The sequence below is a fragment of the Bubalus kerabau genome, chromosome 4 (assembly GCF_029407905.1).
Source record: "Bubalus kerabau isolate K-KA32 ecotype Philippines breed swamp buffalo chromosome 4, PCC_UOA_SB_1v2, whole genome shotgun sequence".
Taxonomy (NCBI): domain Eukaryota; kingdom Metazoa; phylum Chordata; class Mammalia; order Artiodactyla; family Bovidae; genus Bubalus; species Bubalus kerabau.
In genome coordinates, this window is record NC_073627.1 from 179,546,291 (window position 1) to 179,568,024 (window position 21,734).

The following is a 21,734-nucleotide window of genomic DNA, read 5'->3' on the forward strand; positions in this document are numbered from 1 at the left end:
CCCTAAAACAGAGTTCCTGGGGCCCCTCGAACCCTTGAGCATCTCCGAATGCCAGTAAAAACTGTGCCTAGATCCCGGCAACCTCAGAGAGAGCCTGTTTCCAATTTAGTGAGTCCAGCCAAAGTGCACCAGTTTTCTTCTGAGGACATTAACTGCAAATTTATATTTGAGGCCTGCGTGCAGTTTTTTATGCACCCTTAAATACTAAAACGTAATTACCAATGTCAATACATAATGCTTATTTCTTTCAGAACCGACATTTTAATCTTCCTGAGCAGGCGGGAAAAATGATATGCATAAAAATAATGACAAATATTAAAAGTTCTCCCAAATAAGGCACCAGGATCACCCGCGTAATCCTAAATTTAAATGCATTCATGATCACAGCCATATTAAAGGTCTGATAAGCCAAATTAAGTTCCATGTAAGCATAATTAATCTTCTTTTTCAATGAAGATATTACAAGGGCGTTAATTTGAATCCCAAAGGCCTTTAAGAAATTGAATTAGATAGATAAATCAAATATTTGACCTTTTTCAGATAATTACTATTTTTTAAAATCTTCACAACGCAAATGAACAGCAAGTAAACCCTGGGTGTCACCCAGCCCGCCAAAATGAAGTTCGTTATAAACACGCAGCTATTGCATTCTATTCACACTCCTCAGCTTTTTTATTTCAAATTTGGAAGCATCAATTCCAGCTGGGGGTCCTGGTGTTTATTAACAAATAATTGGATGGAATTGGCCAGTGCTGATTGTATCAAACTTGCGAATTATCCGGTATCATTCATAGGTCATTAAATTTCAAAAGACATAAATAGAGGCGCCAGAGTGGTGATCCCAGGGCCAGCATTAAATGAGGCTAATGCTTATCCAGATGCATGACTCACCACAGGCAAGGTGCTTCGGTCACACCTGAGTCAGGCTCCTGGGTCCCCAAGCAAGATGGAGAGATGGGTCACCATCAGCACCATGGCCTTTCCCCTTAAGCTGCCTGGTGGCCCCCCAAATAAATCAGGGAGCCTAGGACCAAATCGTGGTCCTGCAGCTCATGGACTGAATGACACTGGGCCGTCTCTAGCCTCCACCTCCTCAACAGTAAGTACACAGAATCTCACCAACAGTCAGGACCCCTGGGAATACGAAATGTGATGAAAGATTTGGAGGCTAATGCCTGAGGCACTTTGGAATCAGCGCTGAAATCTTGGTGTCAATGCCCACCCCTACTGGAGATCGGATCTCCTGAGTTTTCCAATCTGCAAAATGGGTCCCCGGCACTATCGAGATATCCTAAGGTTCTCGGGAGGAATGTTAGGCACCGTGCAGAGAGTAAGTGCTTCCTGGGGGTTGATTCCGAATGCCGAGCTGCTCCCGCATACTCCCAAACAGAGACCAGCCATGTGCCTCAGCCTGCTCCCCAGGCCCAGAGCACACTGCGTCTCTGGGCCCAGAGGTCCACTGCTTGACCCCAGAGTCTCACACGCTCCTTCCTGAAGACGGTTCCTACAGCTTCTGGCACTGATCCCTCCGCAGAAAGAAAGCCAAACATGCCCTGCTGCCGAGCTGACCTGTGAGCCATCCTGAGCGCTTTATGTGGAGGCTTCATTTAACCCTCTAGCCTTCCTGCAAGGAAGGGGTATTGGCACCCCCAGCTCACAGATGAGGACACTGAGACCCAGAGTTTAAGGCAGCCCCCAAGTGTAGGTGGCAGTAGGGCTCACACCAGTGGTCTGGCTCCAGCCTTCACCCTATGAGATGCCACCCACCCCAGCCACACTGCATGGTCAACCTGGCTGTCCTTTCTTAGTGGCCTGAACACAAAAATAGGAGCCCACTCCTCTCCATAAGCCAAAGCCTTTATGTCCATCAACCCCCTCTCATCGATACCCCAATGTCCTGGCTGGTCAGGCCTGCAGCTGGAGGGGACCATGATCATGTGACACAAAGGAGCTGGCCTGAGAGTCTCCCTGGTCCCCAGCATGGCCAAAATGGCAGAATGGTGTCTGCCTCAGTTTCTTTCTAAGACTGAGCTTGGCTCCAGCTAGAAGGGACAGAAACATCCTGAGTTCAGTCTAACTAGTGCTCCCTTGAGAAAAGCAGATTCAGGGCAAGAGATATGGTGTCAGTGGGACAAAGCAGAGTGACCTTCTTTCCCAGGGGGAACTGATGGCTTGATCTTTAGAAAGGACATTTTAAGTGGGCTTTGAAGGATGCATAAGAATTCACCAGGTGGAGGAGGGGAGAAAGGGCATTGCTAATGGAGAAAACAGCAAGGCAAAGAGAGGCAGGTGCATAGAACATGGGCTGGAGGTCAAGGTACCGTCCACTGGATTCGGTCATCACTGCTTGTGCGATGTTTCTGGTCCCAGATCCCCCTCAGCCCACAGGTGCTCGGCCTCCCACTTGGGCCCAGAGGGGCTGGCAGGATGCAAAGCTGGGCCAGGCGGAGGGATGAGTTCTTCCTGTAACACTATTTGCCACCATGCTCCAAGCTCTGCAGAGGCATCATTCAAGGGCCGTCCAGGAAAAGAAGAGAGTGATATGTCACAATCAGATAAGGAAGCTCCACCAAACCCTCGCCCTTCCACAGCCTCGCGAGGCCAGGCCAGAGGTCTCAGTTCCCAGGAGGTATTTACAGTGTAAGTCACTTAAATGGCAGGAAACATTTCTTCCCATCATCATTATACTGGAGTTTTCTCTCTCTCTCTGATTAGAGTAGAATTGAATCTGGCGAGGCAAAATCGAATTTGTACAATCTCCCTAATCATACAATCTTCAAACACTGAACATTGCAGCCCCAATTAGTCTGCCCTGATCTGGAAGTCACGGGGAGACATCCTTATTGACAAAAAGGGGAGTTATCAGTGACTTATCCCAAATAAAAGCCAGGGCCTTCCCGGGTACCAGCAGGTAAGCTCCCCTCCAGGCAGGGATAGGCTGTGGGGAAGTCCACCTGCCGTGGGCAAGGATTTGCGGCAGTTCCTGGGCCTTTCCATCTGGCAGAGGTACTTCCACAGGAGATAATCATTGCAGGTCAAGTAACAACCTTAACTGCCTGGTGGGCTCCACCGCCAAGAACGGAACCCCTATTAAACCTCAGATCGGCCTCATACTCTCCCCAGGTCCTCCTCTGCTTATCACAGTGGTGGCCCTCCTGCAACCTCTTCATGCCTCAGACTTGCTTTCTTGGTGGTTTCATCTGCTCCTTCAGTTTGCATTACCCCCTCCACCCCAGACCTCTGTCTTGAGCTTCAAAAGCAGGGATGCAGTAACCATCTGGACATCTGGGGATATCCAAGATGTCTCCAGCTCCACATGGCCCCAGTGAAGTCAGCATCTTCATTTATTGGGAGCTACCGAGAGCACCAAGACCAATCAGGATGAAGGAAAACTCAAGGCCAGGCACCCTTCTGAGTGTCTAAATCCATGCATATTTCATTTAGCTTTGCAACAGCCCTGGAAGGACTGCTGCTAGCCCTGTCTCAGAGATGCAGAAACATTTTGCCTTTCTATACGTGAGATTCTTTGGAAGAATAGAAGCCAGTCTGACTTGTTCCTTGCTGGGAGGCCTCTTAGATGTGTTGCTTTTACCTGTCAGGATTCTTGTGTGTTAGTGACTTTGATCTTTTTCCTTGTAATTCAACACATTATCCTGGTTCCGCCCAAGTGTGGCTCTTCCACTGGCGTAGTCAGGAAGGAGGGGCCCTGCTCTTTCCTCAAGAACCGCCATCATATCACCATTGCTCCATCTTTTCTGAGTTTATACTTTTCTTCTGACTTCTTAAGGGAACCGCTTAAGATTGTCCTCCACATCACTGATTTGATTTTCCATCAGGTCGATTTGGCTGTCAATATTTCCTGGGACATTGTAACGATTCTATCGCCTTTTGGGTCCCTTGTAAATCTTCCTCATCTCATCCATCTCTTTTTATATATATTTCATCAAGGTATCTGTTCATCGCAGCTTCCCCTCCTTATGACTTTCTGCTCTATTTTCATAAAAACCACCCTCTACTTGCATTCACATGTGGGTCCTCACAAGATTCCAAAATTTTCTTCTGGATCAAAAGAAAACACTTTTCAGAGATCCCGTCATCCTCTGAATTTTAAACAATGTTATCATTCAATTATTCAGCAGTTTTTTTCCAGAGGCCCCAGACCATTTCTTGAAGAAGAATACATAAAAAGCACACTCGTATATTCACCAAATATTTCCTATGCATGTTTCTGTCCCAAGCACTACAAAGAAAGCTCCCTGCTACCTGGTGGTCCAGAGAAACAGGAAATGTGTTTCTCCCCAGCCCAGGGGGAAACTCGGCAAGGGCTGAGGACAGAGCTATCTTCCACCACTGCCCAGCAGAGCAATGTGGAAGCGTCGCTGGATCTGCAGGTGCTAATCATTCAATAGAGGGAAGGGGTGACCCTTGCTGTCCTTTCTCAGGTCTGGATTTGCACAGCCAGTTCCCAAGAGATCATTTCATCTTCCATGTGGGGCCAGATTTCTTCCTGAGTCTTTGCTTTCTTTGCCTATTGAAACAGAGACCAACGGCAGAGGGGGAGCGCAGATCCTACAGTGCAGAGGGGAACTGAGACCAACCGGCTCCAAAGTTGAGCACAGTTCAGTTCAGTCGCTCAGTCATGTCCGACTCTTTGTGACTTCATGGACTGCAGCATGCCAGGCTTCTCTGTCCATCACCAACTCCCGGAGTTTGCTCAAACTCATGTCCATCCATGATGGACTCATCACCATGAGTCAGTGATGCCATCCAACCATCGCATCCTCTGTTGTCCCCTTCTCCTCCTGCCTTCAATCTTCTGCAGCATCAGGGTCTTATCCAAGGAGTCTGTTCTTTGCATTAGGTGGCCAAAGTACTGGAGTTTCAGCTTCAACATCAGTCCTTCCAATGAATATTCAGGACTGATTTCCTTTAGGATGGACTGGTTTGAGCTCCTTGCAGTCCAAGGGACTCTAAAGAGTTTTCTCCAATACCACAGATCAAAAGCATCAATTCTTTGGCGCTTAACTTTCTTTATAGTCCAAACTGAGCACAGCAGCAACTAAGTCGCTTCAGTCGTGTCCGACTCTGTGCGACCCCATAGACGGCAGACCACCAGGCTCCCCCGTCCCTGGGATTCTCCAGGCAAGAACACTGGAGTGGGTTGCCATTTCCTTCTCCAATGCATGAAAGCGAAAAGTGAAAGTGAAGTCGCTCAGTCGTGTCCGACTCTTAGCAACCCCATGGACTGTAGCCCACCAGGCTCCTCCATCCATGGGATTTTCCAGGCAAGAATGCTGGAGTGGGGTGCCATTGCCTTCTCCAAGCTGAGCACGGGAGACACCAAAGCAATAACAGCTAAAAGGCGTGGCTCCTGACAGCCGGTCTCGGCTCTAACGCCTAAATCAGGCTCCACCCCCCCTAAACCACGCCCCCTCCCACCCCACCTAAACCACGCCCCCTCCCACCCCGCTGAGATTCGGTGCTTGCCATCTCAGAAAACAAAAGCAGCGGCTTGGGTAAAGCAATCACAAGGAGAGACAAAGGTTTTGTTACTCACAAGAGAAGTAGTTTGTTGTTTGGTTTTGTTTTCTTTTTTTTAATAGCTGAATTTAGGTTAAAAAACTGCACATCTTTGATGCATTTGATTTGATGAGTTTGGAAGTCTGCATGCACCCGTGATACATCACCATAAGGAAGACAGTACATAGACCCTCACCTCCATAAGCCTCCATGCGTCGCTTTCTTTCTTTGCCTGTTTCTGTTTTCTGTGGTAAGAACACCTGAGAGGACATCTAACCTCCTCAGCGTTGAAGTGCGCACTGTGGTACTGTTTACGCAGGCACTATGCCACACAGGAGATTTCCAGAACTTATTCATCCCGCATAGCTGAGACTTCAGTTCAGTCGCTCAGTCGTGTCCGACTCTTTGCGACCCCATGAATCGCAGCACGCCAGGCCTCCCTGTCCATCACCAACTCCCAGAGTTCACCCAAACTCATGTCCATTGAGTCGGTGATGCCATCCAGCCATCTCATCCTCTGTTGTCCCCTTCTCCTCCTGCCCCCAATCCCTCCCAGCATCAGTCTTTTCCAATGAGTCAGCTCTTCGCATGAAGTGGCCAAAGTATTGGAGTTCATACCAATGGAATAATATACCCCCCATTTCGCCCTCCTCCCCGACCCTTGGTAACCACCCCTCTATTCTCTGCTTCTATGAGCTTGACCATTTTAAATACCTCACATACATGGAATCAAGCAGTATTTTATTCCTCTGTGACTGGCTTATTTCACTGAGCAAGATGTCCTCGAGTTTCATCCACATTGAAAATGGCAGAATTTCCTTCTATTTTTAAGGCTGGATAATATTTCACTTTATGTATAGGCCACATTTTTTTTTCCTATTTATCTGTCAGTGGACATTTGGGTTATTTCTACATGTTGGCTATTGTGAATACTGCTGCAAGGTACATGGGGGTGCAGATAAAGAGATAAAGTGTTTCTTAATCTCCCCACATCAATGGGAAGGTCCTGTGGGAGAAATGACAAGGGAAGAAGCTCCTTACAAGCTTCACAGGAAAGAGTGGGTGCTATCCATGCTATTAAGGAACAGATATAATTTAGTAGGAGAAAAGAAACGGAAAAAAGGATAGGAGAACATGTTGCTTAGTCACTAAGTCATGTCTGACTCTTTTGCGACCCGTGGACTACGCCCACAAGCTCCTCTGTCCGTGGGATTTCCCAGTCAAGAATACTGGAGTGGGTTGTCATTTCCTTCTCAGGGCATCTTCCCAACCCAGGAACCTGTGGTTCCTGCTGCATCTCCTGCATTGTAGGCAGATTCTTTAACCGCTGAGCTACCAGGGAAGCCAGAATGTGTGAATCAGGCAAATACACACGTGCATGTTTGATTATTTCAGAGACACACCAGCTCCGTGCCTCTTAGCACATCTACTGAGTAAGCTATAGAGCACTGAAACCATGGTGTCTGCGTCAAGTACAACCCTGGGGCCGCTTAAGCTGGGAACTTGTCAAAAATGCAAATTCTCAGGCCCGGTCACAGGCCTACTAAATCAGAATCTGGAATTTAACAAGATCCCCAGGTGAGTTCTTAGCACATTAAATATTGAAAAGCCCTTATTTAAAAGGAAAATAACACTGATTTTAAAAAGAGTAGGGAAAAGAAAAGGGCAAGTGAAGCAAACAGATAATTATGGATAAGGGTTGGGTCCAGATCTGGATATATGAGAGCTCGTATTATTCACTACCTTTGCATTTATTTGAAAATGTTTGGCGTTAAAAACAACAACAGCACATTGATGGAGTGACAAAGGAAACCGTGGTCAGAGAAAACAGCAGCGGCCTCAAGAGAGAAGCTCCAGGGGGCCACGTCACAAATGCAAACAGCTGCGCCGGCCCCAGGCACTGAAGCATCCCCAGGTGACATGGCAAAGGGCTGCACTTGGAAGCCGAGGGTAGCTGTGGCCGCAAAGAACAGAGCACCAAGGCCACGCGCGATGAATGAGCAAGACAGACACGGACGCTTCCTGGCGAGGTTCCGGCGCTCCTCAGGCGTGGAGAACATTTCAAAGGCTTCAGAGAGCAAACGCGCAGAACCCACTGATGTCCACGGCCCACTGGATGCCGCAGGCATAGACCCGGCCTGTGCGTGATCCTGTGGCCGTGCTGACAAGCCCCCACGCCCGTGGTGGCTAAGCCCGCACAGCTGCGCTCTCTTACAGGCTCAAGGTCAGAGGTCTGAAATCAGCGTCACAGGGTGGAAATCAGGGTGCCTGAGCTTGCTCCCTCCCTCTTTCCTCATCGTGCCCATTCCAGCTTCCAAAGCTGCACTGTCCGCATGCCCTGGCTCAGGGCCCCGTCCTGCATCTTCAAAGCCAGCAGGTAGCATCTTGCTTCAGTGGCCACATTGCCGTTTCCCTCTGGAAGTAAATCTCCCTCTGCCTCTTTCTCATCGGCACACTTGTGGTTACATTGAAGGCCCCACTAGATAATCTAGGACAATATCAATATCATCGGTCAAGTCTGCAATGTCCCTTTTGTCATACAAGGTAATGATCATGGGGTCCATGGTAATCTGGATACTGGGGGGAGGAGGGCATTACTCAGTCTGTCACACCTTTCAGGTCCCAAGGAAAAGTGTTTTTCTCCAAGGTTCTATACAAACTGTCAAATAGGGGGAGGGCAAAATAAAGATATTTTTATGATTCCCAAGAAGTCAGAATTTTACCACTCTGCCCCAAAATTAAAAACATGTATATTAACATGCTTCTACTCAGAATAATATTTTTCAAAGTGTTTCCATAGAAGAAAGACAAGCAACCCAATTAAAAAGTGCACAAAAGACTTGACACTACCACAAAGAAGATACACGCTGACCAATAAACTGCTGGGGAGGCTCAGCATCATGAGTCATTGCATGCTAAGTCACTTAGGTCGTGTCCGACTCTCTACAACCCTGTGGACCATAGCCCACCAGGCTCCTCTGTCCATGGGGTTCTCCAGGCAAGAATACTGGAGTGGGTTGTCTTGCCCTCCTCCAGGGGATCTTCCCAACCCAGAGCTAACATCAAAAACCAGAAAAGAGCAAGTGTTAGCAAGGATAGAAAATGTGGAGAAGTTGGAATCTTCCTACACTGCTGGTGGGAAGGTAGACCAGTGCCGCCACTATGGAAAACAGTTTGGCAGTTTATCAACAAATTAAAGATAGAATTAGTTGCTGCTGCTAAGTTGATTCAGTCATGTCCGACTCTGTGCGACCCCAGAGACGGCAGCCCACCAGGCCCCCCGCCCCTGGGATTCTCCAGGCAAGAACACTGGAGTGGGTTGCCATTTCCTTCTCCAATGCATGAAAGTGAAAAGTGAAAGTGAAGTCACTCAGCCGTGTCTGACTCTTAGTGACCCCATGAACAGCAGCATGCCAGGCTTCCCTGTCCATCACCAACTCCCAGAGCTCATTCAAACTCATGTCCGTTGAGTTGGTGATGCCATCCAACCATCTCATACAACCCAGCTGTGCATCAGTTTTTGAGTAAACAAAAATGTAGTCTATCCATACATTAGAAGACCCATCAGGATATTCTGCCCTGCCTGCTGCTGACCCTGGAGTATCGCTCTAGGACATTGCTTCAGACCTGCAGACTTTTAATTGGAATACTTGAAACCCCATCATTCTCGAAGATGAAGAACTAACTGTGTCAAACCAGTTTGAGACCACAGCAGCCAACAAACAAAAACAAAAATACAAACCCAGTCATCAGCAGACAGGATTACCACCTCACACAGCCTTGCCCATCAGAGGAAAAACAAACAAACAAAAACTCAGCATAAATCTTACCCTATACGAAGCTTACACAAACCACTGGGCCAAACTTAGGAGGGCAGAAATCAAAAGGAAGAAATAATTCAGCCTTGAAGCCTGGGAAAAGGAGACCTCAAATACAATAATTTTTAAAAATAATAAATAATGAAAAGGCAAAGAAATACTACACAAATGAAGGAACAAACTAAAAACACAGAAGTCCAAATAAATGAAGAGGAAATAGGCAAACTACCTGAAAAAGAATTCAGAATAATATAGTAAAGATGATCAAAAAATTGAAAACAAAATGGAGAAAATGCAAGAATCAATTAACAAAGACCTAGAAGAATTAAAGAATAAACATACAGAGATAAACAACACAATTACCAAAATTAAAAAACTCTAGAAGGAATCAATAGCAGAATATCTAAAGCAGAACAATGAATCAGTGATCTGGAAGATAAAGTGGTGGAAATAACTTCTGAAGAGCAGAATAAAGTAAAAAGAATGAAAAGAACTGAGGATAGTCTCAGAGACCTCTGGGACAATATCAAACACACCAACATTCAAATTATAGGGGTCCCAGAAGAAGAGAAAAAGGGTATGAGAAATGCTTTGAAGAGATTAGAGTTGAAAATTTCCCCAACGTGGAAAAGGAAACAGTCAATCAAGTCCAAGAGGCACAAAGAGTCCCATACAGGATAAACCCAAGGAGAAACCTGCCAAGACACATACTAATCAAACTAACAAAGACTAAACACAAAGAAAGAATATTAAAAGCAGCAAGGGAGAAGCAACAAGTAACATACAAGGGAAACCCCGTATGCTTAACAGCTAACCTTTCAGTGGAAATTCTGCAGGCCAGAAGGGAATGGCAGGATATATTTAACTGAAAGGGGAAAATCTACAACCAAGATTACTGTACTCAGTAAGGATCTCATTCAAAACTGATGGAGATATAAAAAGCTTTTCAGACAAGCAAAAGTTAGGAGAATTCAGTGCCACCAAACCAGCTTTACAACAAATGTTAAAGGGACTTATATAGTCAAGAAATATAAGAGAAGAAAAAAGATCCACAAAATCAACCCCAAACAATTAAGAAAATGGCAATAGGAACATATATATCAATAATTACTTTAAATTTAAATGGATTAAATGCTCCAGCCAAAAGACACAGACTGGCTGAATGGATACAAAAACAAGACCCATATTTCAGCTGTCTACAAGAAACCCACTTCAGACCTAAAGACACATATAGACTGAAAGTGAAAGGATGGAAAAATACATTCCATGCACATGGGAAGCAAAAGAAAGCTGGAGTAGCAATCCTCGTATCAGACAAAATAGACCTTAAAATAAAGAAGATTACAAGAGATAAGGAAGGACACTCCATAATGATCAGGGGATCAATCCAAGAGGAAGACATAACGATTGTAAATATCTATGCACCCAACATAGGAGCACCTCAATACATAAGGCAAACACTAACAGGCATAAAAGGAGAAATTGACAGCAACACAATAATAGTAGAAGAATTTAACACCCCATTCACACCAATTGAAAGATCATCAAAACAGAAAATTAATAAGGAAACACAAGTCTTAAATGCTCCATTAGATGAGATGGATCTCATTGATATCCTCAGGACATTCCATCCAAATGCAGAAGAATACACCTTCTTCTCAAGTGCACATGGAACATTCTCCAGGATGGAGCATATCTTGGGTCACAAGTCAAACCTCAGTAAATTTAAGAAAATTGAAATCATACCAAGCCTCTTCTCTGACCTCAACGCTATGAGACTAGATATCAATTACAAGAAAAAAACTGTAAGAAACACAAACACATGGAGATTAAACACGTTTCTAAATCACCAGCAGGTGACTGAAGAGATCAAAGGGAAATAAAAAAATTTCTAGAAACAAATGACAATGAAAACACGACAACTCAAAACCTATGGGATGCAGCAAAAGCAGTTCTAAGAGGAAACTTTATAGCAATACAATCCTACCTTAAGAAACAATAAAAACATCGAACGGACAACCTAACTCTACACCTAAAACAACTGGAAAAAGAAGAAAAAAAACAAAATTAGTAGAAGGAAAGAAATGATAAAGACCCAAGCAGAAATAAATGTAAGAAACAATAAAAATGATTAATAAAACTAAAAGCTGGTTCTTTGACAAGATAAACAAAATTGACAAGCCTTTAGCCAGACTCATCAAGAAAAAAAGAGAGAAGACTCAAATCAACAAAATTAGAAATGAAAAAGGAGAAGTTACAACAGACAATGCAGAAATACAAAAGATCGTAAGAGACTATTATGAACAACTATATGGCAATAAAATGGATAACCTGGAAGAAATGGACAGATTCTTAGAAAGTTCAATCTTCCATAACTGAACCAGGAAGAAATAGAAATTATGAACATTCCAATTAAGCACTGAAATTGAAGCTGTGATAAAAAAAAATCTCCCAAAAAACAAAAGCTCAGGACCAAATGGCTTCACAGGAGAATTCTATCAAACATTTAGAGAAGAGCTAATGCCTATCCTTCTAAAGCTCTTTCAAACAATAGCAGAGGAAGGAACACTTCCAAACTCATTCTGTGAGGCCACCATCATGCTAATACCAAAACCAGACAAAGACAATACAAGAAAAGAAAACTACAGGCCAATATCACTGATGAACATAGATGCAAAATTCCTCAACAAAATTTCAGCAAACAGAATTCAGCAACACATCAAAAAGTTCATACACCATGATCAAATTGGGTTTGTTCCAGATATGCAAGGATTCCTTAATATATGAAAATCAAACAATGTAATACAGCATATTAACAAATTGAAAGATAAAAACCATATGATAATCTCAATAGATGCCGAAAAAGCCTTTGACAAAATTCAGCACCCATTTATGATTAAACTTCTTCAAATAAATGGGCATAAAAGGAACCTACCTCAACATAGTAAATGCCATATACAATAAGCCTACAGTAAACATTACTCTCAATGGTGAAAAACTGAAAGCATTCCCCTAAGATCAGGAACGAGACAAGGGTGTCCACTTTCCCCATTATTATTCAACATAGTTCTGGAAGTCCTAGCTACAGCAATCAGAAAGGAAAAAGAGGTAAAAGGAATCCAGATTGGAAAAGAAGAAGTAAAGCTCTCACTATTTGCAGATGACATGATATCATACATAGAAAACCTTAAAGATAGAATCAGAAAATTACTAAAGCTAATCAATGAATTTAGCAAAGTTGCAGGACACAAAATCAATACACAGAAATCACTTGCATTTCTATATACTAACAATGAAAAATCAGAAAGAGAAATTAAGGAATCAATCCCAGTCACCATTGGAACTAAAAGAATTAAACATCTAGGAATAAACTTACCTAAGGAGACAAAAGAACTGTACACAGAAAATTATAAGACAGTGATGAAAGAAATCAAAGATGACATAAACAGATGGAGAGATATTCCATGTTCCTGAGTAGGAAGAATCAATATTGTGAAAATGACTATACTACCAAATGCAATCTACAGATTCAATGTGATCCATGTCAAATTACCAATGACATTTTTCACAGAACTAAAACAAAAAATGTCAAAATTCATATGGAAACACAGAAGACTCCACATAGCCAAAGCAGTCTTGAGAATGAAGAATGGAACTGGAGGAATCAACCTTCGTGACTTCAGATTATACTACAAAGCTACAGTCATCAAGACAGTATGGTACTGGCAGAAAACAGAAATATAGACCAATGGAACAAGATAGAAAGCCCATAAATAAACCCATGCACCTATGGTACCTTATTTTTTTACAAAGGAGGCAAGAATATACAATGGGGCAAAGACAGCCTCTTTAATAAATGGTGCTGGGAAAACTGGACAGCTATGTGTAAAAGAATGAAATTAGAACACTTCCTAACACCATACACAAAGATAAACTCAAAATGGATTAAAGACCTAAATGTAAGACCAGAAACTATAAAACTCTTAGAGAAAACCATAGGCAGAACACTTGATGACATAAATCAAAGCAAGATCCTCTATGACCCACCTCCTAGAGTAATGGAAATAAAAACAGAAGTAAACAAGTGGGACCTGATTAAGCTTAAAAGCTCTTGCACAGCAAAGGAAACTCTAAGCAAGGTGAAAAGACAACACTTAGAATGGGAGAAAATAGTAGCAAATGAAACAACTGACAAAGGATTTATTTCCAAAAATATACAAGCAGCTCATACAACTCAATGCCAGAAAAACCAACAACCCAATCAAAAAATGGGAAAAAGACCTAAACAGACATTTCTCCAAAGACCTACAGATGGCTAACAAACACATGAAAAGATGCTCAACATCGCTCAGTATTAGAGAAATGCAAATCAAAACCACCATGAGATACCATCTCACACTGGTCATAATGGCCATAATGAAAAAGTCTACAAACAATAAGTACTGGAGAGGGTGTGGAGAAAAGGGAGCGCTCTTGCACTGCTGCTGGGAATGTAAATTGATTCAGCCACTATGGAAGAGGGTATGGAGATTCCTTAAACAACTAGAAATAAAACCACCATAGGACCCAGCAATCCCTCTCCTGGGCATATACCCCGAAGAAAGCAAAATTTAAAAAGAGACATGTATCCCATTGTTCATTGAAGCAGTATTTACAATAGCTACAACATGGAAGCAACCTTGATGTCCATCGACAGGTGAATGGATAAAGAAGTTGTGGCACATATACACAGTGGAATATTACTCAACCATAAAAAGGAATGCATTTGAGTCAGTTCTGATGAGGTGGATGAACCTAGAACCTATTACACAGAGTGAAGTGAGTCAGAAAGAGAAAGATAAATATTGTATTCTAAAGCACATACACGGAATCTAGAAAAATGGTACCGAAGAATTATTCACAGGGCAGCAATGGAGAAACAGACATAGAGAATAGACTTATGGACATGGGGAGAGGGGAGGAGAGGGTGAGATGCAGGGAAAGAGTAGCATGGAAACTTACATTACCATGTGTAAGATAGACAGCCAACAGGAATTTGTTGTATGGCTCAGGAAACCCAAACAGGGGCTCTGTATCAACCTAGAGGGGTGGGAAGGGGAGGGAGATGGGAGGGAGGCTCAAAAGAGAGGGGATATATGTATACCTGTGGCTGATTCAGGTTGAGGTTTGACAGAAAACAATAAAATTCTGTAAGGCAATTATCCTTCAATAAAGATAAATAAAAAAAAAAAAGAATATCAATCAGTCACAAACAAGGAAAGAAACTGTGTAACATGCTAGAAAATGGATGAACCTTGAAAACATTAGATTAAATGAAAGAAGCCAGGTGTTAAAAAGCCACATATCATATGAGTCCATTTACATTAAATACACACAATAGACCAATCCACATAGGGAGAAAGATTAGTAGTTGCCAGGGGCTGGTGGGAGGGAGACATGAGGAGTAATTGCTTACTGGGTACTCTTGCTAAGTCGCTTCAGTCGTGTCCGACTCTGTGCGACCCCATAGACGGCAGCCCACCAGGCTCCCCCGTCCCTGGGATTCTCCAGGCAAGAACACTGGAGTGGGTTGCCATTTCCTTCTCCAGTGCATGAAAGTGAAAAGTCAAAGTGAAGTCGCTCAGTTGTGTCCAATTCTTCCCGACCCCATGGACTGCAGCCTACCAGGCTCCTCTGTCCATGGGATTTTCCAGGCAAGAGCACTGGAGTGGGGTGCCATTACTGGGTACAGGGTTTCCTTTTTTTGAAGCAATGAGAGAGTTCTAGATGGTGGTATTGGATGTGTGGTGGTGGTGGTTTAGTCGCTCAGCTGTGTCTGGCACTTACAAACCCATGGACTGTAGCCCGCCAGGCTCCTCTGTCCATGGGATTCCCCAGGCAAGAATATTGGAATGTGTTGCCATTTCCTTCTCCAGGGGATCTTTTCAACCCAGGGATCAAACCCACGTCCCCTGTACTGCAGACAGATTCTTTACCACTGAGCCACCAGGGATTTTGTGAATGTATTTAGTTGCACACTTTAAAATCATTAAAACAGTGGGGGCACAGTTTGTGAGTCTCTAGCCTACTGTGTTCCCCCTTTGCCTGGTAAAGAAACAAAGCCATTCTTTCCTCCTCCTCCATAAAAAAATCACTGATACAGTAAATTTTATGTTAAAGAAACTTGTGTGTGTGCTTTAGTCGCTCAGTTATGTCTGACTCTTTGCGACCCCATGGACTGTAGCCCACCAGGCTTCTCTGTCCATGGAATTCTCCAGGCAAGAGTACTGGAGTGGGTTGCCATTCCCTTCTCCAGAGGGCGTCCAGGCTTCCCTGGTGGCTGAGACGGTAAAGCATCTGCCTGCCATGTGGGAGACCCAGCTTCGATCCCTGGGTCAGGAAGATCCCCTGGAGAAGGAAATGGCAACCCACTCCAGCAATCTTGCCTGGAAAATTCCATGGACGGAGGAGCCTGGTGGGCTACAGTCCACGGGGTCGCAAAGAGTCGGACACAATGGAGCGACTTCACTTCACTTCTTCTCCAGAGGAACTTCCCAAGCCAAGGATCAAACCCTGGTCTCCTGCCTCGCAGGCAGGCTCTTTACCGTTTGAGCTACACTTGTTGACACTTAGGGAAGAGAAAAAGAGTAAATATGGAAAACGGTAGCTAAGGATAAGTTAGAATTGAGAAAAATACAAACCAAATTACAGGAAATTCCACTGGCCCCAGTGTTTAGAACATTCCCTTTGAGCAGCAAAGTTTTCAAGACATAGGATTCCATTACCTTCCCTGCAGATCTAATCACATCATTTAGTTCTTCAGTGAATAGTTCCATAGTCCAAAGTGCATATGTGGTATTTTATTGGGTTTAAAGTTTTAGAAACGACCTATAGAGAAATCTTGAAAGACCAATACGTTAACAGAGAGAATGGAAATGTTATGAAGCTCGACCAGGTAAGAAAAGTTGCTTAACAAGAATTGCGAGGGGTACAGCTGTCAAAGAATAAGCCCACGACAAAGAAGGGAATGATTTATCTGTTTTTCACACCAGAGATCAATACTCATGCTTCAAAAGGAATAAATCAAGAAATAGAGACTTAGTACAGTATTAAAAGTTACACAGGCAATCAGTAGAAGAACTCACAACAATACCATGACTGTAATACGAAACTCACTAAAGGAAAGGAGCAATGGAAGATAGTAAATTCTGGTCAGTTTCTCCTCTTTCTCGGTGGAGGGGAAATAGATGGCGACCAAAGGACATACGTCAAGAAACAGAATTAAAATACTTAAAACTTCAGTTGTTGGTAGATGTCTGTTTTTGTCCGGTTTCAGACACGTCCTTTACTTGGTGATTACCCGCTCGTGTGGATAAGGCAGGGCTGATCTGTCTTTTTGGCCATGGGGGTGGTCCCCTGACAGCCTGGCCAATCAGAAACTCCCCTGGGACTTTCTGGCCAGCATCCCTGGGGACGACACCGACTCTCAGCCGGGCCTGTCAGGTTCTGGGAATGTGAATCTGGGCCTGTCTGCGTCCGTCTTCTTGCTCCTTTGCTGGGAGCCGGCATATTGCATATTGAGTGAGGATCTGGAATAGCTCAACTGGAATTCTATCACTGCTGAGAGCCAGCGTGAGGCACTCCACCCATGACAAAGGTCATGAGGAAGGAGGCTCGGCATACGCAAAGGCGGGATCGAGCCTCAGGAGTCCCCCTGGAAATTCTCGAGCATCTACCCCCAAAACCAGAGTCTGCCTACTTTCTGCTTTGTGCTTTCACCTACACCTCTGACTTTATGGGGGGCTGTCTCCCACTACCTCTCTCTGGAAAAAGAGTTAGCTTACAGCTCCAGTTAATAATTCCTGGATGTGACAGTGTTTCAACCTACAAACTCCTTTGGAAATCCTCTAGCCTGCCTGAATAGGTTTTTCCGGCCACGTGTGATTGTTCAGAGCCTCCCAACTGTGAGAGGCAGGAGATGTTCTAAACTGCCTAAACACAGATTCCTTTGAGTAGTTAAAAGATTGATTAGAAAATGTATTGGTGAAGGGTTTTTCACTTGTTGGGCCAATGTTTGCTGCTAAGTCTCCATACTCCTTACCTACTGTGTCCTTGGCAGTGTATTGATTGATATAATGGGTGTATAGAAATGTAAAATGCCGCTTTGTCCAATGCTTTTTGGAAGGCTGGCGCCTGACTTTAGAATAATCACCTTTAGAGAAAGATAAGTTTCTTAAATGTTAACAGGCCTCCGGGCCAGAAGATGATGTCTATCACCTGAACTTTTGCATATGATAAGTTTGCAGGAAGAAAGCCTGGCCTGCTGCATGACTCTACCCCTTCCCCCATTATCCTCTATGCATACCTTAAGGTATAAAAACTACTTTGGAAAATAAAGTGCGGGCCTTGTTCACTGAAACTTGGTCTCCCCATGTCATTCTTCCCTTTAACTTCTGGCTGAGCGTCCATCTGGAGCGTGGATGTCCTCTGCGACCATTTATTTGCCTGGGCTTCTAAGACCCACTCGAGAAGGTGTCTAAGGTGGGGCACCTTCCGCTATTCGAGAGGGCGCCTGCGGCCTCCGTGGTCAGAGCTAACCTGGTGTCACGGGTTATATTGATTTTCCGCGTAAACCAAGCCACTCAGCTTCTTTTCTCCACTGAATTTTCTTACTGAGCTATCCTTATTTCAGCCGCTTTTCTCCACTGAATTTCCTCACTGAGCTATCCTTATTTTATTACTCTTTGTATCCTTAATTAAAGTGTAATTAAGCAGTTATTCCCTGACCCTCGCCTAGCCGTCTCTCCTTCGAATACCCTGGATCAGCCGGGGCTGGACCCCGGCACTCCTTGGCATGTGTCGCCATAAGGCTGAAGCAAACCAGGGCAAACAACATTAGTGAGTCCCTAGACGTGCTGAAGCTTATGCCGCCTGCAGACTTCTGTTATCCTACCCAGTGAATTCTCCTTTCACTTAAAAATAAAGTGCCCTGGGCAGCCACTGGGCTCATGTGCTGTGCTGATGGGTGGTACTGACTCCGGGAATCTCCCAGGAGAAAATGTCCATCAGCATCGAAACGGAGTTAGATCCACCACCCAGATGACTACATGAGGCTCTCAGCATGGGGCACAGATGGCCGTTCAACGGCCAGAACATCATGCTGTGAGGTAATGATCAGTCCACACCCTGCCATCCGGGAGCCACGAAACGTGGGTGCGACTCTCAACCACCCTGACCTCAGTTTCCCTGGTACCCCAAAGAGAAGAATGCCCATGGGGCGGCCAAGACGGTGACATAACTGATGAAAAGGTGCCTCACAAACCACACCTGGTTTTCCTTTTTACGATGACTGGTTTGGTCCCTGGGTTGGTTGGTTGAACTGTAAACTGGTTTTGTTCTCTGACCACAGTCTGAAACCCGAATTCTACCCCAACCACCCTACAAAGGTTAGGTTGTATTCCTAGGTGGTGAGCGTGAGAAAGCATGAAGGATTCACTGTGTCCTCTTCCAGCTCCTGGGGAGAAAAACTACCCCAGCAATCACTGGGTAACTCCACCGAAGGTGTCATCGTGATCTAAGCCTGCCTCTCCTTCCTCTTTCTACAAGGTACGGCTCCCTTCTGGCTGGTTCTTCTTTTAACTCTACTGTTTTATAAAAAAAATTTATTTATTTTATTTTATAAACACCATCTTCATTGAGTGACAAAGGGGACTCTTTAGGATGTGAAAAAAGTGCAAGTGTTAGTCGCGCTCACTCTTTGTGACTCCGTAGACTGTAGCCCGCCAGGCTCCGCTGTCCTGGGATTTCTCCAGGCAAGAATACTGGAGTAAGTTACCATTCCCTTCTCCAGGGGTTCTTCCCGACCCAGGGATCGAACCTGGGTCTCCTGCCTTTCAGGCAGATTCTTTACTGTCCGGGCGCTTTTTAGGCTAGCAGGATATAAATTCAGGTGACCTGTGCCTCTGGAGACAGTAAGGAAACCCCTGCAGGAGGGCCTGCAATGGCTTTTCCCCGAGATGGTGTCATTTACAAACCATGTAATGCTGATTTCCTTTTGTCAACTTCTGTGGTTTTTTCTTATTTTAAGAGTAATACTGTTTACTGTAATTTTTAATGGTAAGTAATAGAAGTAATATTGTTTATCACAGAAAACACTGAAAGATAAAGAAGGAAATAAAAGTCACCCACAATCCCACAATCCAGAATAAACCCTGTTAACATTTCAGGAGATTTTCTTCCATGCTGTTTTACTAACACTCCCGAAATCATGTCATATATTGTACCCTGCTTTTTCCATTCAATATTATATGATGAATCTATCCTCATTTCATTAAAAATTATTAAAAAAAATTTTTTTTACCGGCATAATACTCCAGGGTGCCACAATCTGTTTATTATTGGATATTTTAGATCTTCTAGCTTTTCATCACTCAGCCTAACATTTTTTATAATCTGTTCATTTGTATGTGTTGTCATAACTGATGGGTTTAGACTTGCAGCTCTCCTGGTTCCTGGGACTACATCCAGGATGCTACGTATAGGATCCTGAGGGCTGTCTCCACCATCCACACACCCAACAGGCCCTCTTCCCCAAAGGGAGTGTTATTTCTCAGGCCTCCTCCCCTTCCTTGCTCCTGATCCTCCCCAGGGCCATGGCAGAGTTCCCTGACTGATCTCCCATGTTTGGGTCTCTGGAAGCAGAGATTCTCAGCCACGTCCTTCTAGAAGACTCCAGGCTCCTTGTGTGAGTAAGTCCCCCACCTCAGCCCCCGACCCCAGAAGGTGAATATGCAGTTTTCGAAACTCCCCAAAACAAACGGCTGCTTTGTACCCTCACTCCCAAGCAACAGGTGATTTCCAACCCTGCATCTGCATAATTGAGGTCCCCCATCTGTCCCCTTGCAGGGGAAGGGGGCTTGAGAGGAGATCAGAGGGGTGGAGAGGACCCACTGGAGAGACCCCGGAGCTGGTGCCATATCCTACAAGCCAGGAGGCGTGTGGCACCGCCCCACATTCCCGACTTCTCTCTCCTCCTGGCACCCCGTTCAGGTGGACTTGCTCACTACAGCTCGCTGTTCCAGGGTCTGGCTGGGAGGGGGGCCTGGGCTCCAGCCGCAGCCCTGCCGCCTGCGTGCTGTGTCAATGCGTGACCTCCACTCACGATCCAGCTACTCTCAGAGCCCATGCTCATCCTCCCCCTGGGCCATCTCACTCCCCTTCTTTTTTAAAAATATTTTTTAATTAATTTATTCTAATTGGAGGCTAATTACTTACAATATTGTAGTCGGTTTTGCCATACATTGACATGAATCAGCCATGGGTGTACATGTGTTCCCCATCCCAAACCTCCCTCCCACCTGGTACATATACACAATGGAATATTACTCAGCTATTAAAAAGAATGGACTTGAATCAGTTCTAATGAGGTGGATGAAATTGGAGCCTATTATACAGAGTGAAGTAAGCCAGAAAGAAAAACACCAATACAGTATATTAATGCATATATATGGAATTTAGAAAGATGGTAACGATGACCCTATATGCAAGACAGCAAAAAAGACACAGATGTAAAGAACAGACTTTCGGACTCTATGGGAGAACGCAAGGGTGGAATGATTTGAGAGAATAGCATTGAAACATGTATATTATCATATGTGAAACAGATCACCAGTCCAGGTTCAATGCATGAGACAGGGCGCTCAGGGCTGGTGCACTGGGATGACTCCCCTTCTTTCCTACACAGCCCCTCCTAAAAACCGGGGACTCATTTCAGAAGTCCCCTCCTCCCTCCTTAGTGAACGCCAGCCCCCTCCCTCCCCAATCATAGCACAGCATGTAGCCACTGTTCTAAGAAGGGTCAGCCTCCTCCATCGGACTGTCAGCTCAGCGAGAGCAGAGGCTCTGTTGATTCCCTGCGAGCCTGGGGCCTGGCCCCAGCGCACAGAGAGCGCTCAGGGCTGTGCTGCTTCTGCCCCAGACGTGATCCCCCAGTCACCCCCACCCTCAGCCAGCACTCCATCAGTCAAGGCAGCGCGTTCAGGAGTCAGTCTTGGGGTCCCAGACACTGGCCCCTCGAAGTGGCCTGGCAGTGCCTCGAGCAGGCCCCCAGGGAGTCCCAGGTCCTATGAAGACGCCGTCTGTACTGCAGGCCACTCATGAATCCCTGAACGGAGGAATTAATTACCGCCTGTCGAAATTAGACTTCTCCTTTCCTTTGAGATGCATCTTCTTTTTATTCTTAATTAATTTTTAAAATTACGACGTCAGTGCGAAGTCTAATTTATTTGACTTTTAGCATTATTTCTCTGATAAGCAATTTCGTTTTATGCCAGGTGCTCACTCGCCTCAGCACCAATTTGTCACTTCAGCTCTCGCTTTTGGGGGCTCATCAGCCCGAGAGCGCCCCGGCACCAGGGC